This window comes from Corvus moneduloides, chromosome 2 (assembly GCF_009650955.1).
Source record: "Corvus moneduloides isolate bCorMon1 chromosome 2, bCorMon1.pri, whole genome shotgun sequence".
NCBI classification, from domain to species: Eukaryota; Metazoa; Chordata; class Aves; order Passeriformes; family Corvidae; genus Corvus; species Corvus moneduloides.
Window position 1 is genome coordinate 81,105,369 of NC_045477.1, and position 14,326 is coordinate 81,119,694.

Genomic DNA, 14,326 nt, shown 5'->3' on the forward strand with positions numbered 1-14,326 from the left:
CCTGCACAGACACCCCAACAATCCCACCCTGTCCCTGAGAGCATTGACCAAATGCTCCTGGAGCTCTGGCAGCCTCGGGGCCGTGCCCATTCCCTGGGGAGCCTGGGCAATGCCTAGCATCCTCTGGGGGAAGAACCTTTCCCTGATCTCCAACCTAACCCTCCCCTGGCACAGCTCCAGCCGTTCCCTGGGTCCTGTCCCTGGTCACCAGAGAGAATAGACAGACATGCTGCAACCTCAATTTCCCATTTTTCTCATTTTTTCCCTCCCAAAGCAGTGCACACTGCAAACCCACCAGGCTTGGTCTTGGTAAGTGTGTTGTAGCACCAGAGCTCTCAACACGTGAATTTAACGTACACAGCCAAAGATGAGCCTTTCTATTAGCCAGACACTGTTCCCTCACAAGCCCTGCCTGGCTCTTGGCAGAAGCACCCTGGGTGGTCCTGCTACCAGCACCACCCGTATCTGCTCCTACCTGCACCCCTAACCCCTTCAGTTCCCACCTCCTGAAATTCCACTTGTGCTTTGGAAATGAGTCTTTTCCAGTGGGGCTGGTGCCAAGAGGAGCACAAGCAGGACAGGGAAGGCAGCTCAGCCATTTAGGACACACTTCATATTTCAAAAGTTTAATTTCTCTCCCAAGATTATCTAATTCTTTTCTTCATACAGTCACTGAAATTATGAACTGGTGAATTAGGTGTTTGCATTGGTTGTTTGCAGTTTTTTAGCACTTGTTTCTGATAAGGTAAGGTAATTATCAGGTAGAATTTTAGTATTATAAAGCAATAAGCAGAAGTAATTTTCACTCAAATAGAAATGAATGTTCCTTGACAAAACAGACAGAAGCAGAAATCCACAAGGAAATGCCCTGCGCATCACCACTTGACCAGAGAGTCAAAGGTCTTGTATTTTTTGGAGCAAATTCCCTTTTTATCAGGCAGAGAGCTGTACAACAGGGAAGGTGTTCAGGCTCCTCATCCCAAGCACTTCCTATTCTACCCCTCATGATAGGAAAGCTCCTCTGTCAGCATGAAAGCAGCTCCCTCTGCTTCTCCCTTGCAGAGGCAGCTCTGCCAGCCTCACCCTGAAAGGCATGCCATTTCCCTGCATTTGAAAGAGTCTTATGCTCTTTAAATGATGCTTGTTATTATCCCCAGGCTATTAAATGGCTCTCCAGCAATTCAGATTGGGTGGAGGTGCAGATTGCTAAAATAGCCTTCGAAGAGATAATTCATGCAAACTGAACCAGTGGAATTCATACTTTTGTCTTCTTTTTTTTTTTTTTTTTAACCTAATCTTTTTTCTCTGGCTCTTTTGTGCTCATCTAAATCAAATATATGAAAGGGAGGTGCTATTCTCTGCAGAGACTCTGCTTTGCCTTTCTATGCCACCTTTCACCAAGTGCTTCAGGGTCACTGAAGGGCTTTGGTTAGATCTTCTCTGAGCTTTGCAGGACTTGAATTAACAGAGCATTGGGCTTACTCACCACACCTGGGTCAGCTGGGAGGCTCTGCTATAAGCTGATGTATCATATTTGTCTCCATCAGGGCATGAGTTTCAGCTAAAACACCAGCACTTTGTTAAATGTGAGTCATTCTAGTGTATTTATCAAGATTTTCAATAATAGAGAAATGGTAGAAATCACATCACCATAGGACAGAAGATGACACAAGAAAAGTTAGAAAAAGCTCTCTGTACTTGACCTTGGCTTTTTATTTTTAGAAGGGAGCCGCTTAGTAGTTGCTGATAAAATGAAATTATACAATGTGTTAAAGGGTATAAAAAATGCAATGCTCTGCATGTTCAGGCTGTTTGGGGTAAGGCATTTTACCCACTAGTCTGAATTTTGCCGACATACAACTCTCCTGCTTCATATTGCCACGAATGATGGCCGTCTGGAAGCTGAGGAGGGGATCTCTAACCAGACTTTTATCAGGTTTTGCACATCATATTCTAAGGAGGTCTAAACTGGTGCATTGCCACTGACTTTGGAGCCAGCTTAATCCACCCCAGCAGAGTGTCTAATCCATTGGCTTTCATGGCACAGTCACTGCAAAGACCTGACACACACATCTCCCCTCTCTGAGGGACTATCTTGGTGCATGCAGTGAGATGCTGAAACCCTCTGTCGTGATTCAAAGGGGTTTTTCCCATGGCATTTCAAGAGATGGGGTAGAAGGAAACTCCTCAAGATACGCAGTCCATCTGCTGCCCCAGACAGGGTCATATCCTTGGCAGTCCCAGCAGGTGCTTTTCCAATGTCTTTTAAATTTATCTCTCTTCCAAACTACTACTCTGCTTCTCCGTGCCCAAAGGATGAGTTGTCTCATGCCTGACATCTCCCTGATCTATTCCTAGCTGGGGGCACTCTGCTTTCTGGATACAGGTCATGTGTGTGATCACCATCACTTTTCCTTCAGTGGCCCTTCTCCTAGATTGAACAACTCTCAATCTCATAAACTTTTGTTTTGTTTTGTTTTGTTTTTCTGAACCTCTGTTCTGCTCCATGTGCAGCAGGTCCCCCTCCTCCTCCAAGTGCAGTATTGGACCAGACATGCCACCCCAGGAGATACGTTACAAAAGCAGTAGGGTTAATCATCCTACCTGGAAGCCTGTGCTCTTATTTCTACATCCCATTCTGCTGTTTGCCCTTTTCACAACAGCAGAACACACTGACTGATGTTCAGCTTGTGGCCTGAGCAGCCATTCGATTCTTCACTGCAGTGCTGCTGCCTAAGCAGATAGTTCAATTTGTAGAGTTTTGATTAATCTCCTACAAACATAAATTCTGCATTTGTCCCCATTATATTGCATTCTGGTTTTTTCAGATCATTTCTCCAATTTCTGTAAATTGCTTTGAATCTAATGCTGTCTACCAGAAAGCCTGCAGTCCCCTCACTTGTCATCTGCATGCTTAAAGGGTATACTTTCTACTCCATTGCCCAAATTGCTAGTGAATATAATAAGGGTGAGCTCACTGCATAATCTGGACTTGGATGGAAAATTTTGTCATGCTAAACATCCTAGAGCTGAGTCCTGTACTTCTGTCCTAGAAACTCACATCAGTATTATCTGTGCCTGAAGTAGCAGCTTAGCCACAGCTCCCAGGAGTGCTGGATTTTGTGCAAAATCTGAGAAAAGAAGCAAATTTTGCTTCTCAAAAATACCAAGTTTTGTGTCTGCTCTGTCCTCTTACAGAGCATTTCAGATGGAAACCTGCTCCATCCCAAGAAAGGAGCTGGATTCTGCTGCACCATCCTGATGGATGATGCAGCAGGCCTGTCCATCCCACCATCATCAGCTCCCCTGCTCTCTGTCTGGGGCTGCTTGGTTAGCTGGGGGGCTTGCCTGCATGCTGCCTACTTTGTTTCTAACTTCTTTAATAGATTAAAGACATCCACGTGAAACCTTTTGATTCTGTTGATTCAACAGTTTGCAGGAAAGAAGCATTCTGTCAGAAATTATTTGATTAGCTGAAGTCAACATGTCTGATTTCTTCCCAAGTAAACTAGATACTAGAGACAGTCAATCCTAATTCAGGGATCAAACGATTGTCTCATCTTGGGCAGTGCAACTTTCCTAATACACTCCTTTAGTACACATACAGAGATAATATTCAGCAGTAACATGGCAGCAGCTGGATTGAACTGAAGTCTCCAGGACAGCCAGGAGAAATTGCTAATCACTTTGATAAGTAGCAGCAAAGTATTGTGGTGCCTCTGTAGGCCTAGGTGGAGGACAATCTTAGAATCATTTAGGTTGGAAAAGACCTTTAAGGTCATAAAGTCCAGCAGTTTACCAGGCATTGCCAAGTCCATCACTAAACCACGTCCCTAAGTGGCACATACACACGTCTTTTAAATACCTCCAGGGATGGTGATTCCACCAATTCCCTGGGCAGCCTGTTACAGACTTGATAACACTTTTGGAAAAGCAATTATTCCTAATATCCAGTCTAAGTCTCCCCTGGCACAACTTGAGGCCGTTTCCTCTCTTCCTATCACTTGTTACCTGGGAGAAGAGGCCGACTCCCACTATACTACACCCTCCTTTCAGGGAATTGTAGAGAGCAATAAGGTCTCCCCTGAGCCTCCTTTCCTCCAAAAACAACCCCAGCTCCCTCGTTGGCAACAAGACCTAGGCTGATACCCCCCCCCCCACACACACATTCTCCTCAAGGTGCAATCCATGTCTGTGGAGAAACGCTATGGGATTTGATGTATTTCGCTGAACCCAAGGGGAAATTTTGATGCGTGTCTTTACACACACAGATGTAGGTGTATACATCTCCCTTTGCCTGTGTGTATGTGTGTGAATTGATTATGATATGAATGTTGTGAATATTCTGAATCTATAACAAGTCACTGTTATAACTGTAGAAAACCCTGTGGAATCACTTTATAAATGCTACTTAATGTAGCATTTCACCCTCGAGTATCTTTAGCTCATCTGCTTGGGAGCAGTAGTGAGGAAACTTTTGTTGATGAGATGCTGCAATTCATGGACCCCAGGAAGACAGGAACAGAGGACTTACTCTAAAGCTGATGCCAGGTGTCTGGTTTAAGCTTTGTAAGCCAGTTGAAGAGCCTTCAATATCTCCAAAATCCTCAAAAACAAATGAAAAAGAAGGTCCCAGAACAAAGGTCATCTCTCTCTCTTTCGATATCTTCAATTCACACAAGAAAAGGAAATTTTGTACAAAATTTAACATCAGATGCCACCCTGAGGCAATTACTTGGTGAAAGAGCACAGCTGCTGAGATCCATCTGTTCTTTACCAAATCCAGCTTCTGGGCTCCCTGGAAGAGAGACTTTCTACTTTTCACCTCCTGTCACAGACTTCTATATGACAATAACTCTTTCTTCAATAAAATATTACTTTATTTTTCAGAGTGATGAAGACAGGAGATTTTTGCATGAGACGTGCATCCTATGAAGTACTTCTTGCAGTTATTATGCCAAGGACAGGTGGTAGAGGTATTGATAACCACAGTGTAGAGAAACGTGAAACAGTGTAGAAGACAACAAATGCAGCCCTGCTTCAGATTCCAGATACCTCTCCTTAGCCTGTGCCAGCATCCCTCAGACCCATCATTCACACTTTACAGTACAATTCAGGTAGAGAATATATAATTTTACCTCATTTGGCATGGCTGTATTTCAGGATTACTACTTCTTCCTTTGTTCCCAATACTGTGCTCTGAAAACCTCTGCCATGGATTCACGTGCTTTATTGCAGCGAAAACACATCTGGCTGCCTGAAGGGCTCATCTCTTTGGCTCATTAGGGCCACAAATGTAATCCTTCTCTGGGCACATCTCCTGTTTAGCCCTTTGATGTGACAAGTGTTGAGCCTGCTGCCTGTAGAGACGCCTAGGTTCAGCAACTCACTTGGCTGGAGAGAGAGTTGTTGCCACCCACAAGACTGGGGCCAGCAGATGGGACCTATCCAGAACAGAAGGGCAACAGCAGAGGTTTTCCTTTCAAAAACCCACATCTATTTAGGGGAGAGATGAGATGAATGCAGTGCTCATGACAGCAAACACTGGCATGCTGGTCTTCCGAAGTACAGTTAATTCAGCCTTTAATTATCCCAGCTGTGGGAGGAGTCCCAGCTGCAGGAATGCCTCTGAGAGCTCTGCTGCTTTGATGGGCCTTCTTTGGTTCTTACTTCTGTCAGCATAAACAACTTATGTTTCAGAAGATTGAAGCAAATCTTTGCTTAGCATTCAAAAAAGTAATTTAGCTCACAGAGGTGATGCTTTGGGGTCTTAGGACATCTTTGTTGATCTGGGACTAAATAAATAAACTCGGAAAATACTCTGAAGCACTGGACTTGTTGAATCAGTGTGAAAACTTGCTTTGGAATAGTCAGAATATGTGGTGAGGAAACCTTTTCACGGTGCCCTTGTCTGCAATGCAGGGAGCTCCCTGAGACAGCCAATCTCACCTGGAAAGAAACTGCTCTTTCAGGGAGAGCAAGAGGAGGAAGATATGTTGATGCCTGCAGCCATACTTCCCCTCCTACAGCAAGATTCAGAGAAACCTGTCTGCATTTCAGCAGTGCAGAAATGTGTAAGGAGAAAACACAAGCCATCATTTCCTGCAATGGTGGAATGGTCAATAATAAAAGAGAGAGATAAATACAGCATTTGATGTTTCTGACTAGGCCATCGGGAGAGGGTGAATTCACTTCCAAAGTGGATAAACTCCAATTCCCTGTATTTATCCTTTCCTATCTATCCCTGTTTTTATCCTATCTTTCTATCTTAAATTCTTAATTGGCCACCATCACTGTTTGTAAGACAACATCTGCAGGGGTAATGCCAGCTGCATTTCTGAAAATCAGAAATCTATATTTTCTGTAAATCTGACTTACGGTTTACTTGTTTATAACAACATAGCCACTCCAGCTGTATTTGATTTAAAAATACAAAGCAGAGATTATGTTTCTTTAGAGAAATTTGGAACAATGCTCCCACCTTGCTCTTGCAGATGGTATATTCTTCCTTTTCCCACTCTTTGCTGCTTCTCAAGCACAGATTTTCTTTTCCAAATCAGACACCGCTTTTCCGCATACTCTACGCTTTTCCAAAGCGATCCTTTTACTGGAAGAGTTTTGTCTACCCTCTAGTGGGAATTTGAATTACAGCACCTGCAGATTCCAGCTGCGGAAGTACGGAAGGCTGAAGTCCCTTGGGCACAGCCTGGAATTACAGCGCGTCCGATCTTCATGGGTGTTTCCAGCAAAGACGATGCCCCATTCCTGTCCTTCCCTTCCCTCAGTGACATTCAGGTTTGGATTTTGGCTAAAAGGGTGGGGATTATGTTTGCTGGGATTTTGTTATGGTAGAGGGACAGATTTAGTTTTTCACTGGCGTTTGCTGACAAGTATCTAGCTCTGCTAAGCAAGTATAGCTGTATTAATTATGCTGAGTCAAAGTAAGGATGGAAATTTAGAAGATGTATGATAAATCTACGTCTTAATTCCATTTGCTCTTCTCCCAGGAGAAGAGAAGTTCCAAAGGCAGAACATGGGCTGCTGGATGTGTATTAGTGTCTCCAGGGAGGGGCCTGGCCCAGCTCTGAGGAATGATAGCCAGATCCATGTGCTCTCCCGGAGCTGGCACGCATACATGGTGAGTCGTGGTATCCTTCCCCTGGGTGAAGGCAGCTGGCTAATTATGTAACCTATTTCTGACCTTTGCGCCCCACAAAGAACAACCTCCTGACCTGTGCACACATTTCAGCCTGGAAGGTTTCCCTGTGTACTGCTAATATTTTGTGTTAACCTGCAAATTAGAAAATACTTGATAGAAACCTGTAAATGGGATGAATACAGCTGTTAATTACTGGCTCTTGGCTAAGATCACACACAGTGGTAGCAAAATAACTTTGGTGAGCTGGTCCCCCGAAACCTTCTCTGAAAGAAAACAGGAGTGGTCCTTCCACAGATACAGAGTCTGATGGGGATGAAGTAGGGCCTGAGTAGTGTAGACACTGCTCTAACTCAAATTTTTTTACTGAAGTGCCACCACTGAGCAATCAAGACTCCCTTGAAAATCTTTCCCTAAGCCTAAAATGCACTTTGTAAAAGCTCTGGGCTGAGAACTGATCTCTTCCCCGCTTGGCTGCTAATTTGCTTTGTGACTGGAGGCAAGTCACTTAACTCCCCTGTGCTTCAGTTTCATCACCTGTAAAATAGGGATGATATATAAATATCTCAGAGCAGCTTACTAGCAGAAAGGTAATGTGAGGAAACTCCTCTAGGCAGGTGCTGCTGTCTCGTCTGTTAAGATAACTTTCTGTTGATAAAAAATATCATGAATTGAAGGCAAAAGAGAATTTCCAAAAAGACCTATTGCTTGAAATTGTTGCACAGTGCATTTGTGTGCCACTGTCTGCTAGGTCTTCTTCATTTCTGAGGCCATAAGAGATTGGGCCAGCCTGGCTCACTCAGTGGAAAATTGCCCCTCTGGGATCATTTGGTGCTGGAAATAAATCCACTCATAATGCTTTCCTGCTTTGTGCCAAGTCCCCTCCTTTTTTTGGTTCAGCTGTACAGATCTGTAACCAGAGCAGAGCTGGAGTTTTTACCTTGGATACCCTTTGAGGCACCTACAGAGAAGGTGTTGTCTAGCCTGGTCAGCTGCAGGTCCAGGGCATCGCTTTGCACAGTGGCTGCATCATGAAAGTCCTTGAAAACTAGAGGAGAGATGTGCAAATATCACAGGGTGTTCTCGTGGTAATATCAAAACACTTTGTCACAGATCTGCCAGCAAAAAACAGTGCAAGAATTGGTGCGATAGTGCACCAATTCTGCCAAATGCACAGAAGTTGTCGTGAAAAGGCCCTATGATGCAGCCAATTATCTTGTGCCATTCAGGGGCAAATGGGAATCACAAAGATTTTAGCAGAACTGTTAGAAGGGAAAAAATCTATTTCCTAATCACTTTCCCAGAAAGCTGATGGGTCTTAAGCAACTGAATGGGTCTTAAGCGGGATGCAGTGAAGGGAAAGGGAAAGGAGTAACCTGCTATCAGCTTTGCTGGCTTGGGTAGCAGGGATCACGCTGGAAACAGAACTGTATTTAAAAAAAAAACACATGAAGGAAGATTACTCCAGGAGCTATACTTTCTAGCTTGCTTTATTAGTATTCAGTAAGTCATTGTCTGTCTGCATGCAAAGTTGCATTTCTTTCTGCTTCACCGTATCTTCTTGCACTATTTTACAAAATAGAAGGAAATTCACAAAGTAATTTGAAAATCATGCTTTTCCTTTTTTAAAAAAACAAACACAGAAGCTCAGAACTTTTGTTTTTCTTTTAAGAGTGGAGAGCATCACTGGTACTGTAGTTTCCAGGCATCCATCTCTCTTTTGGTTCAGAAATCAGTGATATCAACCATTTTGGGTAATAAAGAAACTAAGGAGTAATCTTAGAAGATAACCCACCTTATAATTCAAATACCTTTTGAAGTTCCAGCAAGGATGAATCAAACATGCTGTTTATTATACTTTCCTGCAGCACCTCTGAAAAATGGTTTCCTCTGTGTATTTTAAAAAATCAGCATTTCAGCTTTAAATTTTATTTTGGAAAGATATTCAGCTTGGTTTACCAACTTTAAATGTCTTCTTCTGCTTTTCTCCAAAGTACAGCTCTGACTGAAAGCAGGAATGCAATTTTTTCTCCTGCTTTAGGAGGCATCCAACTCACTCTGCCATCTACCATGGCACCCTGTAGGCTAGGGCATCAAGTCAGAAAAACACCTTAGTCAGAAGCTCTATTCCAGATGCTATTTAAAAAACAGGCCTTGAAATACATTTTCTTTAGCATAAATGGGTTTTCCGTGTCCTTGACTCAATTGTGTGACATTTACATTGAAGTGGCATCAGCTGGCACTGTTGAATGACTATTGTCACAAAACATAAGGGAGCTCACAAAGTATTTTCCTTTGCATCTCTTCTCCTTTTCTGGTGGCAGGGAAAAGCAGACTGAGTTCAGAACTGGTAGGACTTCAACAGTGATGCCCTCATTTGTTGTTTGCTGCTTTAAAGTTTAGGTTCACTCAACCTGCATTTTCAGAGCAGAAAATATTGGCAGATGGAAGCAGTCATTCAAAGTTCATTTTGCTCACTTAGCCTTATCAGCAAAATGGCAGCATCTGTGTGAGGTCTAAATGACTCAGTGGTGAGCCTGGCATTGCTCTGCACTTCGTGTGGCTCTGTGCACTGTTACACTGCACAGCTGCTGCAGCAGCACCCCAGCTGCATATATATAGATATACCATTACATTGGGACAAAATTGAAGCCTTCTGTCACGGCAATATCCAACACAGACATTGTCAAAGTAGACCATTCCCAAGCTATTTTAGCCTTTCCCTCCACTAGCTCTTCACCAAGCTATTCATTTTGATGCTACATGCAGTCTGCTACACAACTGTCTCCTTAGGTGTTCTGCAGAGCAGCCAGATTAGGACAGATTTTGTGAATTCTCTTTTATGCAGAACATTACTGTCAGTATTTTTGCTCTCTGGGAGGTTTGAATATAAGGAAGGCCTTTTTGCTTTCGTTTCTTTTGGGAACATGTGAACTGGGGAGAAAAGGAAAAAAAAATTGTTGATTGCCTGCCTGGACAAAGAAAGATAGAAAATAGCTCTGCTGCAATCTGCGACAGTACGTGAGGAATATTCACTGTGAGGAATAAGGCTTGACTTGTCTACAAAAACAGTTGGCAGCTCCAAAGTGTCACCTTTAATGTCGTCAGAGTTGACATTCCCTTGAGAGGTTTACCTTGCAGAGCTATTCTCTTGGTCCCTCTGCAGTCCCAGACAGAGAGCAGCCTGCTGGTGGGTACTTGAGCTGACATGGCTGTCCTTGCAGACAAACCTAGCAAAGACCTTTGATAGAAGCCTGCTTACTGGAGCATAGCTATGGTGTGAATTAGCCTGCAATAGTGTAGTAATTTATGTAGCTATGTTGTCACACTGTGTATAGAGCTTGAAAAGTGTCTCCTGTTTACTGCAATTGAAGCACTTATCCTTGTTTCAGCTGTAAACTTAACAGCAGCTAAAAATAGAAGCTATCAAGCTTCACAGTAAGCAGAAGGAATGAGTTGCATGAGATAATGATCTCTCAGTCCTGCAGAGCACCTGAGCAGTCCTTGAGTGCTTTAAAAGTGTCTGTGTTAAGGTTGAACTTTTCTCCTCTTCCAGACCCAGCCATGCTACTGGGAGACATGACTGCCCTTCTCCTGGAGGTACTTTCCCCACCAGTCAACTACAGCTCCAGGACCATGCCCTAATCTACTTTGGCACTTTAAAATCAGCTAGTTTAGCCCAAACTAAATGAAGCGACATGGTGGATGAGCAGGTGAGATAGGAAGAAGGCAACCAAGTAACATCTATATTAAGGAAAGAGAGGAGGGGGCAAAAATGTAGCCCCTCTCCAAGTCACTGACACTGTGAGACTGTCACTCTTGCTGTTAGAGGTGGAAAGCCTTAAAAACTTCCATTTCACAATTCTTACCTTCAGCTGCTTCATTTTACATTGTACATGTAGTTATATTGAAGAGCTTCTGCTTGTGTGTGATAAGCTCAGCTTGGGCTTGAGAACAAAGAGCTTCTGAGAACAAGAATTAAAAATGCTCTGACAGAGCAAAAAAGATAATCTTTAATCCACTCCTTCAGATGTATATGTCTAAGTGGTAGACACATCTTGTTCTTTCACTGATGTGGAAGAGGAAGAGAATTTGTGCAGCGTGTTTGTACATTTTGCCCCTGTTGGAGAGTTGGGATGTTATGAATCTATGTCAGAAAAAATTTCTTTTGTGTGAATCACCTTGTGTGTTTGTCTAACTTTCGGGTTTGAATTAACTATGCATATGTGAAACCAGGTAGCTTGACCATGATTGATCACTATCTAGTGGCAACCTGTAAAATTTGGCCTTTGACAACAGTGCAGAAGAGGAGAAATTAAACTAGAAAACATGTCAAAAGGTGTGTGGCAGTGCTTCTGAAAGACATATCTGATGGATGGTCCTTTAACAAAGTATTTTAAATATCTGCAAGGCATCATAAACACTATATTTTATTTATACATCTGCTCTTTTTGCCACAGTAGACACTGTCAGCCCACTGAAACTGTCAGCTCCTGTCCAGCCTATGATTCATGGTAACCACAGATCTTTTTCTACAAAACTGCTACCTAAATAATGGTTTCTTTTTTTTCTCCTTTTGTGCTTGCACAATTCATTATTTCTACTTAAACATAGAACTTTGCACCTGTCACTGTTTAGTAGCACCCTATGTCTCTACAGATCATAGTTGAAATTTGTCAGCTTAATTTTGTCCTCTCGGCTTCATGTAAATTTGTAAATATAAGAACCAGACTTTATTTCATCATCCAACTTGATAATGAAAACACTAAATACCCCTGAAACCAGGACAGACCAGTCAAATGCCCACTCAGTGGCTCCCCCTGCTCTGATAGTAAATCACTAATATCTTGACTCTGAGCATAAACTCTGAAACTAGCAAAAGCAGTTTCCTCCAGACTGTTTCCTTAGTTTACACACAAAAGGATCATCTCAGGTAATCAAAACTTCTTCTGGAGTCAAGATATATGACATCATCTTATTCTTCATGTACAAGCCTGTCAATTTGTTGTAGTAGGAAATCAGAATGATCTGGGATTATACACAGCTGATAGATTCATACAGGCTGGTACACATCTGTAATCATCTTCTGTAGACTTACATATACACACACACACACACACACACGCATTTTTATATAAGGTCAAGAATAGAATGGATGGGGCTCTAAGTAACCTGGTCTAGTGGAAGGTGTCCCTGCCTAGGGCAGGGAGGTTGGAACTTGATGGTCTTTAAGGTCCTTTCCAACCCAAGCCATTCTATGGTTCTATTTTATATATACACTTATATGTATTTTTATATATATATATATATATATATATGTACACACACACTTCTATATATACTTACATATCCTCGTATTCACCATGTATGTCCTCCTGTCATATTCTCCTCATCCTCCCCTAGGCCAGCTCTGAGATTTCACCATTAAATTGCTCAGTGCCTTATGATAAAGTTCATTTGGTCCATCCAATCTGAAAACATCTGATTTTTATAGGAGCTTCCTAAGTGTGTAATTCAGTGGTTTCAGCAACCATGACAATATCTGCTGTGTTTTACTTAGGCTGTAATAAACAAAGCACTACATCAGTGACAACACTGAAATCAGTGGAAGTTGTTCTCATGTCCAGACTAAGCTCTCCATGTTTTTGTAATCAATAGCAAAGCCCAGAGCTAGAGAACCCTGTGTTTCCCAAATGTCTTTGGGAACAGTCTGGCTGGATGGTTTTAAGTTTCACCTTCAAGGTAGCTTACAATCTTGTCTTTTATGCTGTCTTTCTTTGGTTGCTAAGAGAGGTATATATAAACCTGCTCCCAAGACAGCTTTTTGACAAGTACTCTACTGCAGGGAGAGGGCAAAGTCAGCTGCAATTCTTGCTATCATACCAACACAGCTGCCTTTGCAGGAGCTTACAGCACCAAAGCCATCCTGGGTTTGCTGGAATTTACTTCAAGGGAGTCCTTCACAACTTTAACGTGATTTCTGACTTGGTCGCCTAAGTTTTGCTGCTGGACTACTTGCTCCTGGATATATTTGCTCCACTTACACCTTGAGGAAAGAACATGGCTTGCTTGAAAATGTCTCCCACCATGACATAAAGTGATAGGTTGGCACACATGTTGAGTGGAGCCAGTGGCCAAGAGACACAGTAAGCAGAGTGGATTTGTTCTCCATGTTACAGCTGACTGGACACAAGTGTAGTTAACCTGAGCTGTTGCTTTAATGAAAGCTTTCGTTAAAAGATTGCTGTTTATGTTATCAATTCTAATATTGTTTGGAAAGTTTTCCTTCTGATCTTAGGCAACAGAGTCACCCAAAAGACGTGGAAGGGGAAGAAGCCCACATAGAAGACCATCAGGAGGACAACAGCAAGTCTTGAGAGCCTTCTGTTGTGGGGTCGGTGGCCAAGATACAAATGACGAGTGCATAGCACAGAATCACCATCAGCAAGGGCAAGAAGAAGGCCAGGCTGGTCAGCAGCCACCTGATTGTGCCCAGGGTTTCAGAGCTGGTAAGGTTAAGGCATAAGGACCTTATGTTTTGTGTCCCTTTTGAAGAGATCAAGAAGTTGACAGGGCTGACAGCTTCCAGTGAGATCAACCAATCTCACAACAAATGGTTGTGCAAGCCACCACTGTTCACCACTTCCTCTGGATGCGGAAGAACTTCATTGTGTGAACCATCACCTTGTAGTGGAAGGCGCTGAAGCAGGTGAGGAAGAGGATGCTGCTGTACAATCAATTCATGAACTTGCACATGAATTCACCAAAAATGGAGTGCTCCCCAGTGTTAGTGTATCCCAGACAGTGTACCAGGAAGGGAAGGCAGGTGAGGAAGAGCAGGTCTGTGAGTGCCAGGTTCAGCCTGATTGTGCTGCTGCTCTTTCAAGGCCTCATCTTGAAGCTGTAAACACAAATGACAATGAAGCTTTCTGGGAAGCCCACCAGGAAGATCGTGTTATACATAATGTGGAGTTACAAAGTCTTCAGACCAACTTCCGCGCAGTGCATTTGGGAAAATCACCCTCAGTGTTTTGCTGGGTGAAGGAGTTGGCTAAGTTGTCATTTGTTGTGTTCATGTTTTCTCCTTAGCTGTTAAGGAAGGGAGAAATGTTTAGTGTTCACTGACAGGTAAGACCTCCTCATATCTCATTAAAAACAACTTATAATCAG

General features: G+C 42.9%; 1 long non-coding RNA gene and 1 pseudogene across 1 annotated transcript; one reads left to right on the top strand and one right to left on the bottom strand.

Moving 5' to 3' along the window:
• The first annotated feature begins 6,684 nt into the window (after nucleotides 1-6,684).
• LOC116436567 lies at nucleotides 6,685-11,333 on the top strand. Its single transcript, XR_004237035.1, has 3 exons — nucleotides 6,685-6,795; nucleotides 7,008-7,138; nucleotides 10,713-11,333. It is a non-coding gene; the product is annotated as an uncharacterized LOC116436567 (long non-coding RNA).
• A 2,071-nt stretch (nucleotides 11,334-13,404) lies between these two features.
• LOC116439868 lies at nucleotides 13,405-14,119 on the bottom strand (annotated as a pseudogene).
• Nucleotides 14,120-14,326: the final 207 nt, after the last annotated feature.